Here is a 13,064-nt window from a genome sequence, read left to right on the forward strand (position 1 = left end):
AGTTGTTCTGTCAGACCTGCAGTTTAACCCAAGTTCTAGAGACTCAAGTTATTCTTAATCCAAGCTCATTATGTGCCTGATCTATGCAAATCTCTTGGAAAAATTCAGTCTTAGGCATTTATACCAAAGAAAGCTGGAATGGATTAAAACTCACTATTTATAAATTATTATCACATGATAAACAGAAAGTATCTAGATTCTCTAAGAAACAGAAGGGAGGAAAGATTTAGCTCATGTCCATATAGATCGAGTTCCATTGAACCCTACAGGAAATATCCAAACACAAAGAGAAACTGAGAATATGGCCACATTATATGGCAGAATGATTAAAGAGCATCAAAATGGATGGCAGGACCAAGTTTTTTTGCTATTCATTTAATGGCTAGCCGCATGGAGCTTTTATACCACAGAAGTTATATTGATAATACTTTTTAGTTTACCTTTCTAAGAAGATCCTGTTTTTATTGGGAGGTTCAATATATCTTCATTCATTACTTGCATTACAGAATGTAAGCAACGTATAAAAGCTAAATTAGTGGCGGGTGCAGGAGGGGCTGGCTGGGATTTTTAAACTCAGGTATGACAGAGAAGCAGTGACATCCAGACAAGTGAAAATAGCTGAGTCTAAATCTAAGTTCCCGTAAATATGTTCTCCTTTCCTTAAAACATGTATTGTGTTTTTCAGCAGAACTACCACCTGCTTCAAAAACACTGTGACCAAATGCTTTGCTAATTGCCTGATCCCTTTATAAACCAACTCTTCAGCATACTCATGTTGGTAGGAAAGAGTTGCGCACATTCCTTATTTACCTACCTAAGCAGAAGTGATGGTATTATTTTGAATTTATTTTTAACAAGCTACAGTAAATAGTAAGAGATTTTGCTTGCATATAACCCCAGTAAATTGCTGTGTGCAGCCATTTTTAGTGAGCATTCCTATCCAAAGCATGTAGCATTGCTATTTGCTGTGTGTCTTTGCCAGAAAGGTTTAGATTCTCTTCAAAGATCTAAAGCCTTAGAAAGGTCTAGAAAGTCAGTTTCATTTCTTTCCATGACCTAATCCTTTGGTTCAAAAAGGCAGTAAGTTTAAACCAGCTGTTGAAGTGTTTCAGAAAAATGGCTATTTCTACTATGTTTTATTATGTCTGCTGTACCCACTCATCCACTCAAGAACGATTCAGGAACAAAGAGTTAAAATTTGTGTTTAGATGGCAATTACATAATTTTTAAACATTTCCAGAAATTCCTTTTAATGTAATTTCTTCAGCATAAATTGGTGGTAAGCTTATAGGACTGGATGGCCATTCTACATCTGGTTTCTGTTACCGAGAAGTTGATGTGTGCCATTTGCTCAGACCATCTGCAGAGAAAAAGTTTTTTTTTTTCCTTTTTAAGACAGACTGCCTTTGCTTTCAGCATCTCAGGATTAAAGTAACAAAAGGCACATGTTATTTCCACATAAGTATGGGAATGGTGTTGTTAAATTGTTGTGAAGCACTTATTTATATATTTGACGTATGAGGGATACACTGTAGAGCAATGGAATGTCCCATTTTAAATATTTGGTGTGCATTAAGTGTCTGATAAAAGCCTGCTGCAACTGGTGGATGTCTCTCTGACTTTACTGGAATGTAACAGATCCTTGGCCCTTTTAGAGATTTGCTAATAGATTCAGATACTGTGAAGTTATTTATATTTTTCCTGCCTTTTCACTTGCAACATTGTAACTATTTTTTTTTTAATGGTTTCCCAGAAAGAAGGAAGACTGTGGTTTTTTATACGGTCCTAAATCAGAAACTAACTGTGGGAGCAGCTTATGTAACTTTTCACCATTACAATCCTTACCTACTGTTTTTTTTTTTTTTTTTCTCTTTTATTTTTTTTTTCTTTCTTTTTCTAAACTCCAAATGATGCTGCTGAAGGTACCCCATGGCTTTGTTGTCCTGGGTACCTGTGGCAGTGACCCAGCAGACAAAACTGTTGCCACATCCCGGCTTTTGCCACCAGAATGAACACTCCAGATGCCAACGTTGACCGCCAAGTTCCAAAGTTAGGCATGCACTGGAGCTGATGTTTGGGGCTGAAGTATTCAAGAGTTTAAAAGATTACCGACTGTTCCTGCAAGAGCCTGTCAAGCAATCTAACAAGCCCTGAAAGCTGAATGAGAGAATAAAATCTCCATCCTGGCAATAGACTCCACAAATGCATGAATTCTGTTAGATGTGATGCTATATTCAGAGAAAACTACAGTACATGGACCATCAAATGGATATCATATAAAATTTAATAATTCTTTTAATACATTTATAAAGGAGAAATCCCATCCCTCTTTCACCCAATTTTCAGTCTGAAATTGAATTAGTACAAGATTTATTTATGTCAGTTGAATACATGTGTTTTTTTTTTTCCTTTTATGAAGGAGTCTTTCAGAAATACCTGATTTCTTTTCTAACAATGTAGTAATATCCCCCCTTACAGATGTAGTAAAGATTAGTGCATGAGACATGAGCACTGTGATACCCCCCTGCACTTTGAGACATACTGCGATTACCAATGGCTTTTCCATTTGTATGACAGGTTTTGTTTGTGGAGTCCTTGAAGCTGTATGCCAGTGCCCATTTATACCGACTACAGCTGTGGTATCACTTTGGTCACAACAGTCAAAGTTATTTGTACAGTACTCCTTGATATTTGACTTAGTCCTTGTGATAGGAGGTTGACAGGGCTAGTTTTAGAGTCTGAAAGTCTGCTTCTTCATAGAAATAAGGAGAGAAGGCAACTAGTATTTCCTTCTGCAGAAGAAGTGACAGTAAAGGCAAAGTTTCCCAGCTATCTTTTAAGCTCTCTTTTATCTTACTCTCCAGCCAGATGGACTAATTAGTAAAGGGCATGTGCCTCTGCCCTTTCCACAGGGACCATCCATGTAATGTTTACTAAAATTAGGGATGATAACAGTTTTCTGCACTCTATTCCTAATGTGAATAGTAATATATCCAAATATTAGAAAATAAATTCAAAATAGATTAGCTATGCTCCTTCAAAATAGATTAGCTATTTATAGGCTAAGAAGACCTAAGACTTAGAAATTGGATAGGCAGGGTAGGAATTCTATCCAGAGAAACATAAATGTTTTGGGGGCTATCGGTGTCAGATAATGATTCAGTGAAACGGAAGCAAGTAGAACAGGTTCAAGACACATTAGGAACAAGTATTTTCAGCAGCAGCACCTGTTTCTGTCCTGTCTTACAAGAAAAATAGCAATGGTCCACACATGATGGCAACTAAAACGTTCAAATAGGCAGAAGTACTATTGCAATATATTATGTCCTGAAGAGGACTATGTTTTGTTGCAAACAGAAAGCATAACTTTCATTGTAGATAGTATTCAGGCCACATTCTGACTGTAAATATGTGATCTGACTGTTAGAATAACATGGATAAAGCACAGCACCGTCTCCCAGATGGAAATCCCTTACTAATTTGGTTTAGTACAGGAAATTCTGTGCTTCTTATTAAGAAGAAGAGCAAGCTCCTTTCTTACTGTCTTGGATTATGCATTTTATCTTCTAAATCTGCCTTCTCTGAAACATCGCTATCACAGTCAGCTTGGGCTATAAAGATCCCATAGCCCAGGCAGTGTTAAACTCTCACTGGGATGGGCTGGGAGAATTCCAAGGAAAATTTAAGGTGACACAGGAGGTGATTCTGATGCTTTCAATATGTGCCCTTTGGCTGATCTTCAATTGAATCATTATCCCTCTCCGGTGATAATGATGTCATCTTCTAAATGAGATGTAAAACTCACATTTTGAGCTTAAGAGGTAAAGAGGGAGCCTTTTACCTAATTTTCACTGGACATTCTGTCTTCCATATTTTCCAGCACCCCGCCTGCTGTGCTTTATCCACAGCCTCCAGTACTACTGGTTGTGTGATTTAGCAGATGTGCACACAAATCATTTTCATAAAACTCACTCTTGTGCTGTAGAGCATCAGCCAGCAATGTACTGTTTTGTTTCAACCAACTGGGGCTGAATGACAGATCATTTGTTTTACTAAATAGACAAACAAAGGCAAATCTACGTATCAAGTTTATGTTGGTACTACACAAAAAAAACTTCATATTGTTTTTTTTTAAATAAATTCCTACAAAGCTACACTAATCTTTAGGAAAGAATTATTAAATTATTAAATTAAAAATTATTGATTTTTTTGTCTAATAGTGGCTGGAAAATATTTTTTGTCTTCAAAAAACCTACACTTTTCTTGAAGAATTACTACTACAGTTATGACACCTGAGTGTCCAAAGTGCCAAGGGAGTTCTGTGATGCCCTGAACACCTGTAATTCCACAGGAAAATGAGTCTCCTTCTTTGGGTCAGGAGGATGCCCTTGAATCAAACCTGCTCTTAGCTTGTTATTTCAGCACTTCAGTTCATATCATGCAGAGGCCTCAGAATACATCAGCTGGATTCCTTCTGAATGACAGTAAGTAGGAATACATGTACATGTGCGTTAGCAATAAATGAGTGTTTGGTCTGTCCCCAGGTGCCATCTGTTAAAATATGCATAGCGATGATGCCAGGTTCTTTACACCAACTGTGACACTGTGCAGGTCTGGTCCTGCTGGTTAAGGTATACTTTGGTTATACTTTATACTACAACACCACTCTGCAGTTGACAGCGTGGGCTTGCTGTGGGTTCTCTGTGTGCTTTGAGTCCAAGACTAAAGAAGCTTCAAAGCAAATTGCTTCCGTGTCCAGTCCTGCAGGCATGCTTTCCATCTGAAACAGTGACGTTAACAGACAATTTCTTCCTGTGCTGTGACGATTTTCAAATACCAGCTGCACCATAGTTTGGCATGATCCTGACTGTAGTGTTTAAAGTCACCTCTCAAAATGTAGACACCTGTAGACAATTCACATTTATTTATTCAGTAAACAAGATAAGTTGAGAACATTGTACTTATTCAGATATTATTGTCTGTTGATCTTATAAATTACAGCTGTTCCCAATGGACTTTACCAACTTTTAGAAAACTCTTTTCAATTTCACTCCACCCATTGGATCAGTCTGAGGAATACTGAGGACTCCATCCTTCTGAATCCTCAGACATGCATCTTGATTTGAAGCTCTCCAATTTTAGGGAATACTGAAATCAATGCTGATTTTAATTACAATAAATGTTATGTTATTAAGTTATTATTTTTATTACATATTCTGATAGTATCAAAAGCACTTGTGACAGTGAACATCTGCTCATCAACTGTCTCCTTTGAGAGTGTTCATGTATAAAAAAGGGAAAGTGTACCTGCATTGAATCTGCAAGCTCAATTTTACTTAATAAGAGGCTTGTGGAGATCCTAAAAGCATTGAAAATCTAGACTCATTGTGAAGTATATTTAAAGATTTGGCAAGTTTACTGATTTCTTCATTAAAATGACACTACTGCTGATTTTTTTTTTCTCATTAAATTTTGATTTGGTTACTGTGGTTTATTTAACCTGGGGTTTTGTCTCCTGAGCAGATACACTTGGCAATGTGTCGGAAAGTCGTGGTGACATCTGACATGCCCAGGGGATTCCCTGGAGTCAGGGAGCTGACCAGTCCCTGGGCAGGGCTGATTAGGCTGGGCAGGCTAGGAGGGGGCTGACAACTTCTGATTAGCCAGCAGAAATTGAACCCACCACCCTGCACCACCCAGAATGGACCAGGGCATAGAAGAGTGGGCTTTCCTCAAGCCCCCAGAGACTAGTCTGTGCCTCCTGCATGCCAGGTGCCCCCAGAGGTAAGTAATGTAAGGGATTAGTTTTTGCTGCTGCAGGACAGACAGAAGTTGGCTCCCACCGGAGAGCTCTCTGCCTTTACTGGAGCCCAGCCTGAAACAGGTACAGGGGAAGGTGTCTGCCGCAGCTTTGTGCGCAGGGCTCTGCCTGTCTGCTCCCTTTTGGCAGCAAAAGTAGCAGTTTGATAACTACAGATGTGGAGCTGTACTTCTAAGGAGTCTCAGATTGCAGCATGCACCATGCTGTCTCAGTTGGAGCCTCCTGAGGCTTCTGCATGCTTTTATTTCAGGAAGCTGGTATTTTGCATTGGTGTAGATGCTGTGGTCTAACCCAGCAGGCAGCTAAGCACTGTTCACCTGCTCCCAGTGGAATAGGGGAGAGAATTGGGAGGAAAAAAAAAAAAAGCTCATGGGTTGAAATTAATACGGTTTAATAGGATAGAAAAGGAAGAGAAATAATGATGATTATGATAATAATAATAATAGAATGTACAAACAAGTGATGCACAATGCAATTGCTTGCCACCCACTGACCGATGCCCAGCCTGTTCACAAGCAGTGTTTTCCCCCCACCCTGGCCAGCCCTCCCATATTAATTGATGCCATATGGTATGGGATACCCCTAGTTAATTTGGGTCAGCTGTCCTGGTTCTGTTCCCTCCAAGCTTGTGCTGCACCCTTAGCCTGCCCGCTGTCAGGGCATTATAATAACAAGCTGAATTGTCCTTGACTTTACACTAGTAAGCACTGCCCTGCAACAGCTAAAACATCAGTGTGCTGTGAGGATTATTCTCATCTTAAATCCAAAACACAGCACCATACCAGAGGAGCAAAACTATTCTAGCCAAAACCAGGACAATGTTACCACCTGAGTGGTTTGTTTGTTTATTTATTTTTTGTCTCAGGTTCCATTTAATTTCAGGACAAAGGAGGTGGGCTTAAAAATCAAAATGTATATATTATAAATGCATATATTGAATTTGGCTGTCAGATTCAGGTACCTACATGGCTATGTCCTGATGGATCCTGTTGGAAGCTAAAGCTGATTTATTACCTTAAATTTTACAAGCTTGTTATAAACCAGTGATACCGAGTCAGAAGGACATATGGTTGTCTTTGTGATAGAATAAAAGAACCAAATTTGTAATATTTTACTATGTTTAGTTAGATAGAAGGAAAACTAGAAACTTTGTATGTCTGATGCTACCTTACTCACTAGTCAGCCTTACCTGTAAGGCCGTACAGAATTGTACCTCAGGACGGGGTAGGGGGGCAAGGTAAGCTAGGCCTGGAGGATGTGCCTGTAAAGAATGTGTGGGGAACTCGTACTGTGCATGTCTTTCAATATGTAAATGACTTAGCTTAGTATGCACCCCTAAATTGGAACAACAAGGTAAGACAGAACGAGATGGGCTGAGCATGTGCAAGAACTGGGTGCAAGCAGTGAACGTAGCAAGGAAGATTACCAAAGACCACTGGAGACCTCCAGTAGAAACAATTGCACATGTGTCAGGGACATCTACATATGTTAACGAGTTACAAGAAATAGTATGAATATGTTAGTTATTTCTCGGGAATCTAATGACTCTGTATGTTTTGATTGTATGTAACCCCTGCAGCTTGGACAATTTGGCCTACATACTAGGTGGAGCGATCCCTGTGTGTCTGGCACCCCATTTAAAGACTGCCTGCTTTCTTAAACTCCAGATTGAGTCTTAGAGAGTTTCTTTGACAGACTTTGTGGTAACAGTTTTGGCAACCCAAATGGGACTTATCTCTTGAGCCTCAACAGTTCCTGGGATTGTGGAACCTCAGCTGGCACCGAGGGATTCTCAGAGAGGACCCCGATCCCCAGGCTGAAGAGCCCCCGAGCGAAGACCACTGTTTTGTAAGTACAAAGGCATTCTTTTGGAAAATTTGGTTACCTGCCTATAAAATGCACCAAAAGCTACACAGGGTTGGGTTTAAGACACAGGCTGGGGTTTGAGTCTCTGTTTGGTTGTGGGAGGTCAGAGTCCCTGTTGCGCCTGCTTGTCCCCATTTGGTTTTAAAAACAGTGTTGGAGTCCCCAACTTGGCTAACTGAATTTTGGCTTGGATATTGGAATTTGGGAATTTGGGTACTGGAACTACATATTTGTTTTTGTTTACTTGGATTTTATATATATATATATATATATATATATAATATATATATATATATCTATATATATATTTTTTTTTTTTCCCTTACTACTCATTTAATATTGTTGTAGAGACGTTAGTAGCTCTGGAGTTGAGGCAGAGACCTCAGAATCATGGGCGTGAGCCCTCTGGGGCAGAGGAATCGGATGATGAGTGAGAAAGTTGTCATGGGAACAACGCCAGTGGCAGGGAGGACTCCAGCTGGCAGGGGAATTGAGTCTTAGAGAGTTTCTTTGACTGACTTTTACGGTAACACCAGAGTAAAGGGAATAATTCTTACCTTGCTGTGATGACTTACTAAGGCCATAAAGAGACATCAGCAGGAGGCATGACATTTCAAACAAGCCATTCAGAAAAGTGCAAATGGGTAAGACTTTAAAAGTGCAGGTTTTCAATCTGCAATTAAGGAGATTTTAATACTGTGTTCCTATCCAGGACAAATTTATTTCTTTGCAAAAGTTGCTCAAAATAGGATTCTTGCACTGTCTTAAATGCAGCTTGAGTAATGCACTGCATTTGAGTGGCTTCTACAACAGACAATTTTTTTCCTGTTTAACTACAGCTGCTTTCCCATTAATAAACATAAAACAATTTTTAACAATAAATTGGGAACTGCTAGAAGTTCAGAATGGACAATTTTCTTCCTAGTAAATCAGCTGATACTGTTAATAACATCATGTTTCTTATGGAAATCCTGATCTTTTTTTTTTTTTAAATATTTAGGTGTAAATGAAAATGGTAATACTTTAGTACTTTAATATTATTGTACCCATTACCTAAAATCTTTCCTATCTCCTTTAATTCACATAACTCATTTTTTTCATGACTGATTGTGTTGGTCCCATCATGTTTCTGTCATGATTGCTTAACCTCTTGGTGTGATTTATGAGAATATTTTTGCTGGCTCTTAAATATATATATATGTTTTCTTTCTGTAGACATTCAGTAAGGGAAACCTTGAGTAACTTGGAAAAAAGCAGACAGAAAAAAAACTTTTTTGTGGAGAGAGAGAAAAGAAAGTGATGATAATTCAGTGCTTTAATTCTTTTTTTTTTTTTTTTTTCTTTTCCCATGATTTAAGATGAGTACTTCAACTTCCCCATATTGGCTATCCCTGTTTTCAAAAGCAGATTAATGCTACATCTTTTTCTGAGTTTCTCAGAACTATGGTGTCTTGGCAGTCAACTTCAGTCCTCCTTTGCTCAGTTCATGCACAGTAACAGAATATTCTGTACTTATTAGCACAGAAGATACAGAAAGAATAAGAATCACCAGGAAAAACAAAAACAAACGACCAAACAAAAACCAGAAAGATGGACAGTGATGGAAATAAACAAATGAAATCATTCTTGAGAGCATCAATGTTGAAACAACACAGCAAATCAAGGTGAAAAGATGGCCAAGTTTGAGGAAAAACAAAGATTTACTGCAGAGTCATCCTTTTGTATACAGGGTTTTGCATTGCTGCCTTGCAAACGGGAGCTCCCTGGATTGAGAAATTCGGCTATTAATGATTTACAGTCAGTAGCAAGACAATCAAAGTTATTTATTCCACTGAGCCTGGGACAGGCTTGAATCTGCCGTTCAACTTAATAAATGTCAATCTATATTGTGAAAATGATAGAATAACACATTCAATCTTCAAGCATAGATTTGCTGACATAGAAAATGGCTAATGTTATATGAAAAAAAAAATCGTCTGGTGTGTTGCACAGAAGCATACCTGTCAGAAACTGTGAGATTTATTCCATCCATGTATATAACCATGTCACTCTATTCTTAATTATATTCTTTATTAAAAAAATTATTAATTTGTCCCTAAGTCATATCACAGGAAGTTCCTGCAGTTCCCCAGGAAATCAGTCCTGCCCCCAGACTGGAAGATCTCAAAAGATATTTAGGAGATCAAAAGACCTGCATTAGGGCTTTGGTTCTTTGCAAGGTCCCTGCAACTTACCAGTGCATTAATAAAGCATTTTCTCTTCTAGTGTCTGTCTATACTATCTTACCTGTAGGGTAGTGGGTGTTTACATTCCAAAAAGGTACAAACCCGAGGTTACACGCCTCAGGCTTTTGCAGGACATAACTGATTAAAAAGTGCTATAAAAATTCTCACTGAGTTTTATGTGTGTTTCACTATACAGCAGTATCTGACAGAGCCAGACATGGAATAATTGATCAGCTGCTTTTCCACACAGAGGTCCCAAGTGGTAAAGAAAGACGCTGCTAGTGAAATACTAGAAAAAGGATCAGAGATGCTTAAGTTGTTCTTAGTCCAAGCTACTGTCTGTCCTAATTCAGGGGCTTGACTTTTCCCTTGGCCTAAGTGAATAATCATTCCTTGTACTGTGTCATGGGTTTGGAGTTCTGCCCATATTACTCATGTGAGACGGAGTAAAACTAGGAGGACACAAAGACCAAATCCCAGGGAAAATCCCCTGCTTCTAAGCAGTGCGATGAACTGGAGGAGATCCTCATTATCCTTTTACTTTCTCTTGGTTCTCATCTTGTATCTCCAGACTGTCAATTCATATCTTTATCTTTTTTGACAAAATAAAATAGGCTTGGAAGCTTCACTGGCAAGATTTTATAGTTGTTGTAGTGTTAAATTCTCTTTGCATTACTATTAATTGTCTGTAATCTTTTAAATTTTTTTTTGCTGTTTAAAATTGCTTAAAAAATTGCTCCCTGAACTGGATTTGTTTCTTCATCTTTGACATTGTAAAGAGTCCTGTGCCAGTCCTTTGTGTTCCTTGAGATTTGTTCTGAAGTATCCTACAGACAAATTAATTTGCCAGCCAGAAGCCTTCAGCGACTACATTGGGTGTAAGAGTTCCCCTCAGCCAGCTGGCATAAGAAAGAGAAACATTCCAGAAGAATGTTTCCATCCTTCTTGTCTCCAAATGTCCACCATTCCCACCCCCATCGAGTGAAAGCTTTTACAGCATGCCTGGAAGTACGTCAAATTGAGGCCATTTTCAACAAAGGGAAAAAGGAATGCACTCTAGATCCTCGGGGCCTCGATTGAGACTATGCAGCTGCAAGCACCCTTTCTCTTTTTAAGGGAGTGATTCAGACCAAACTCTTCTATTGGCTACAGATGTAGCAATGCTATATATTATGGTTCTCTCTGCAATATTTTATTTTAAGCACTCTGCTGAGCATTCACTGTTTAGAACTTGGTGTTCAGGCTGGGTGATCTGTTCCCTTTTCTACAAGAAGATTATGCTTTGGCTGCATCTATAGACCCCAGTTTTACACAGAAGTGGTATGCGTCCCAGTGATGATGAAGTTATAAATTTTCTCAAGAAATTCTGAAATGGAATTGGTCTTTATTTCTGTTTTTGTATTGTCCAGTAAAATGAAGGAAATCTGCCTACATTCAACTAATTCCATGCTTCATCTGAGTTGCATCCCCTAGATCTTCATTCCCTTAATCCCATGGGCTTTGACCAGGTGAAAGTCTGGCTCCTGCTGTTGCCAGCAAAATTCCAGTTGATTTCAAGAGTTCAATCTCAGAGTTTGGCTAAGGGTCAAATTTAATCTGGCAGGAAAGGTCTGAGGGCTGTTGCACATTTCTGCAATTTCCGCTATGTTGTTGATATTGCAGTTGCATGAGACCTATGTACTCTAGAGCTGGAGTCACATTTCAAAAAAGCACCCTACAAATACTAGATCTGGACACGCTTCATGCATGGTCAGACTTGATCTCCATTTTCCGTGGCTGCTTTTTACAGTTATTCCTCCTATCCTTTCCTCATTTGGATGTGGTGCCATGTCTTGCTGAAGTGTTGTTAGTGAGGAGAGTTGATAGCCAAGGCTAAATCCAAATGCTTAAAATACAATCACAGTCTCCACAGCCTTCTAATATTTGAAAGCTTTGCTGAAAAGGAAAAAGCTCATAACTAAAAATTTACATCTCAAGTCAGGTTTAAATATGAAATAATCTCTGACAAGTCTGTTTGATTTCCTTCACAATAACCTTATAAATACATTTTTCCTCCCTTGATTTAAATATTTTCTTTTCTTAATAAGTTTGAGTTCTAAATAATGGCTAAGTGAATTTTTTTGAAGTTACATTTAAGGAACTTTTTTTTTTTTTTTTTTTTTTTTTTTTTAGTTATGGGAATACTGTTTTGGTTCTGCATGTATACTGTTACTTCAGAAAACTGAAGCAGAATGTTGTTCTTTTACACCAAATGTGTTTTGCTGAATATAAAATCCAGGGAAAGAGATAAATAACTTTTTACAAATGTTGGTCTGTTCATCATTCCTCTGTTTGTACTGTATTTCTGTGACATGTATGGGGCCAATTTGTTGAGATGGGTGGTTGAACTGCAGGATGATGGATTCCCTCTGATGATTTACAGATGCAGTTTATCATTTCTAGATCACATCTTCCTCTTTCCCTTGTTCAAATGTTTGTGTGTGATGGGAATGAAGGCAGAGAGTTTTTTCTCATGCTTTTAGTTTTGGTTAACCATGCCACACATTAAGATCTTAACATGCTAAATAGATAGCCTGAATTATTTATAAGTGGTAAAGATGTCATTAAGTTTTTTAGGATATAGACAGAAAGCTCTTTTCTTTTTCCATGTTCTTCTTCCCCAAAGTCATATTTCATGAGTGTTCCTCACAAAGATCACACGTGAGGGGTTGTATTGGGGATCTACTGTAGAAGGAGCCTAAGGCATGAAAAATTGTCGCTATTTAGTCAGTATATATGTACTGTGGAGTGCTTTATGGAGATTATGAATATCAAACACACTCTACCAAAAGTAACTACAACAGAGCTATAAGGAGACTTAGGTCAAATCTAATTGGTTCTCATAGTATTTAGTCAGTGATTATTCTTGTATAGATATTAAGAGTATTTTAGACAATTACAGTTGGACTGAATTCTCCTTTTCTTGTTGAACATCAGCAATAGGTGACAATGGAAAAATTCAGACCCGAGGGATGAAAGCCTAAAACATAGGGCTTAATGAGAACAAGCTTAACGATAAAAACTTTTTTTTTTTTTTAATCTGTTTGACTCCTACATATCACTCTCCTGTAGTACTATGCCTTCAAATGTATGGGATTAAGACTGCCTTAGTT

This window comes from Netta rufina (assembly GCF_964035555.1).
Source record: "Netta rufina genome assembly, chromosome: 2".
Classification (NCBI taxonomy): Eukaryota; Metazoa; Chordata; class Aves; order Anseriformes; family Anatidae; genus Netta; species Netta rufina.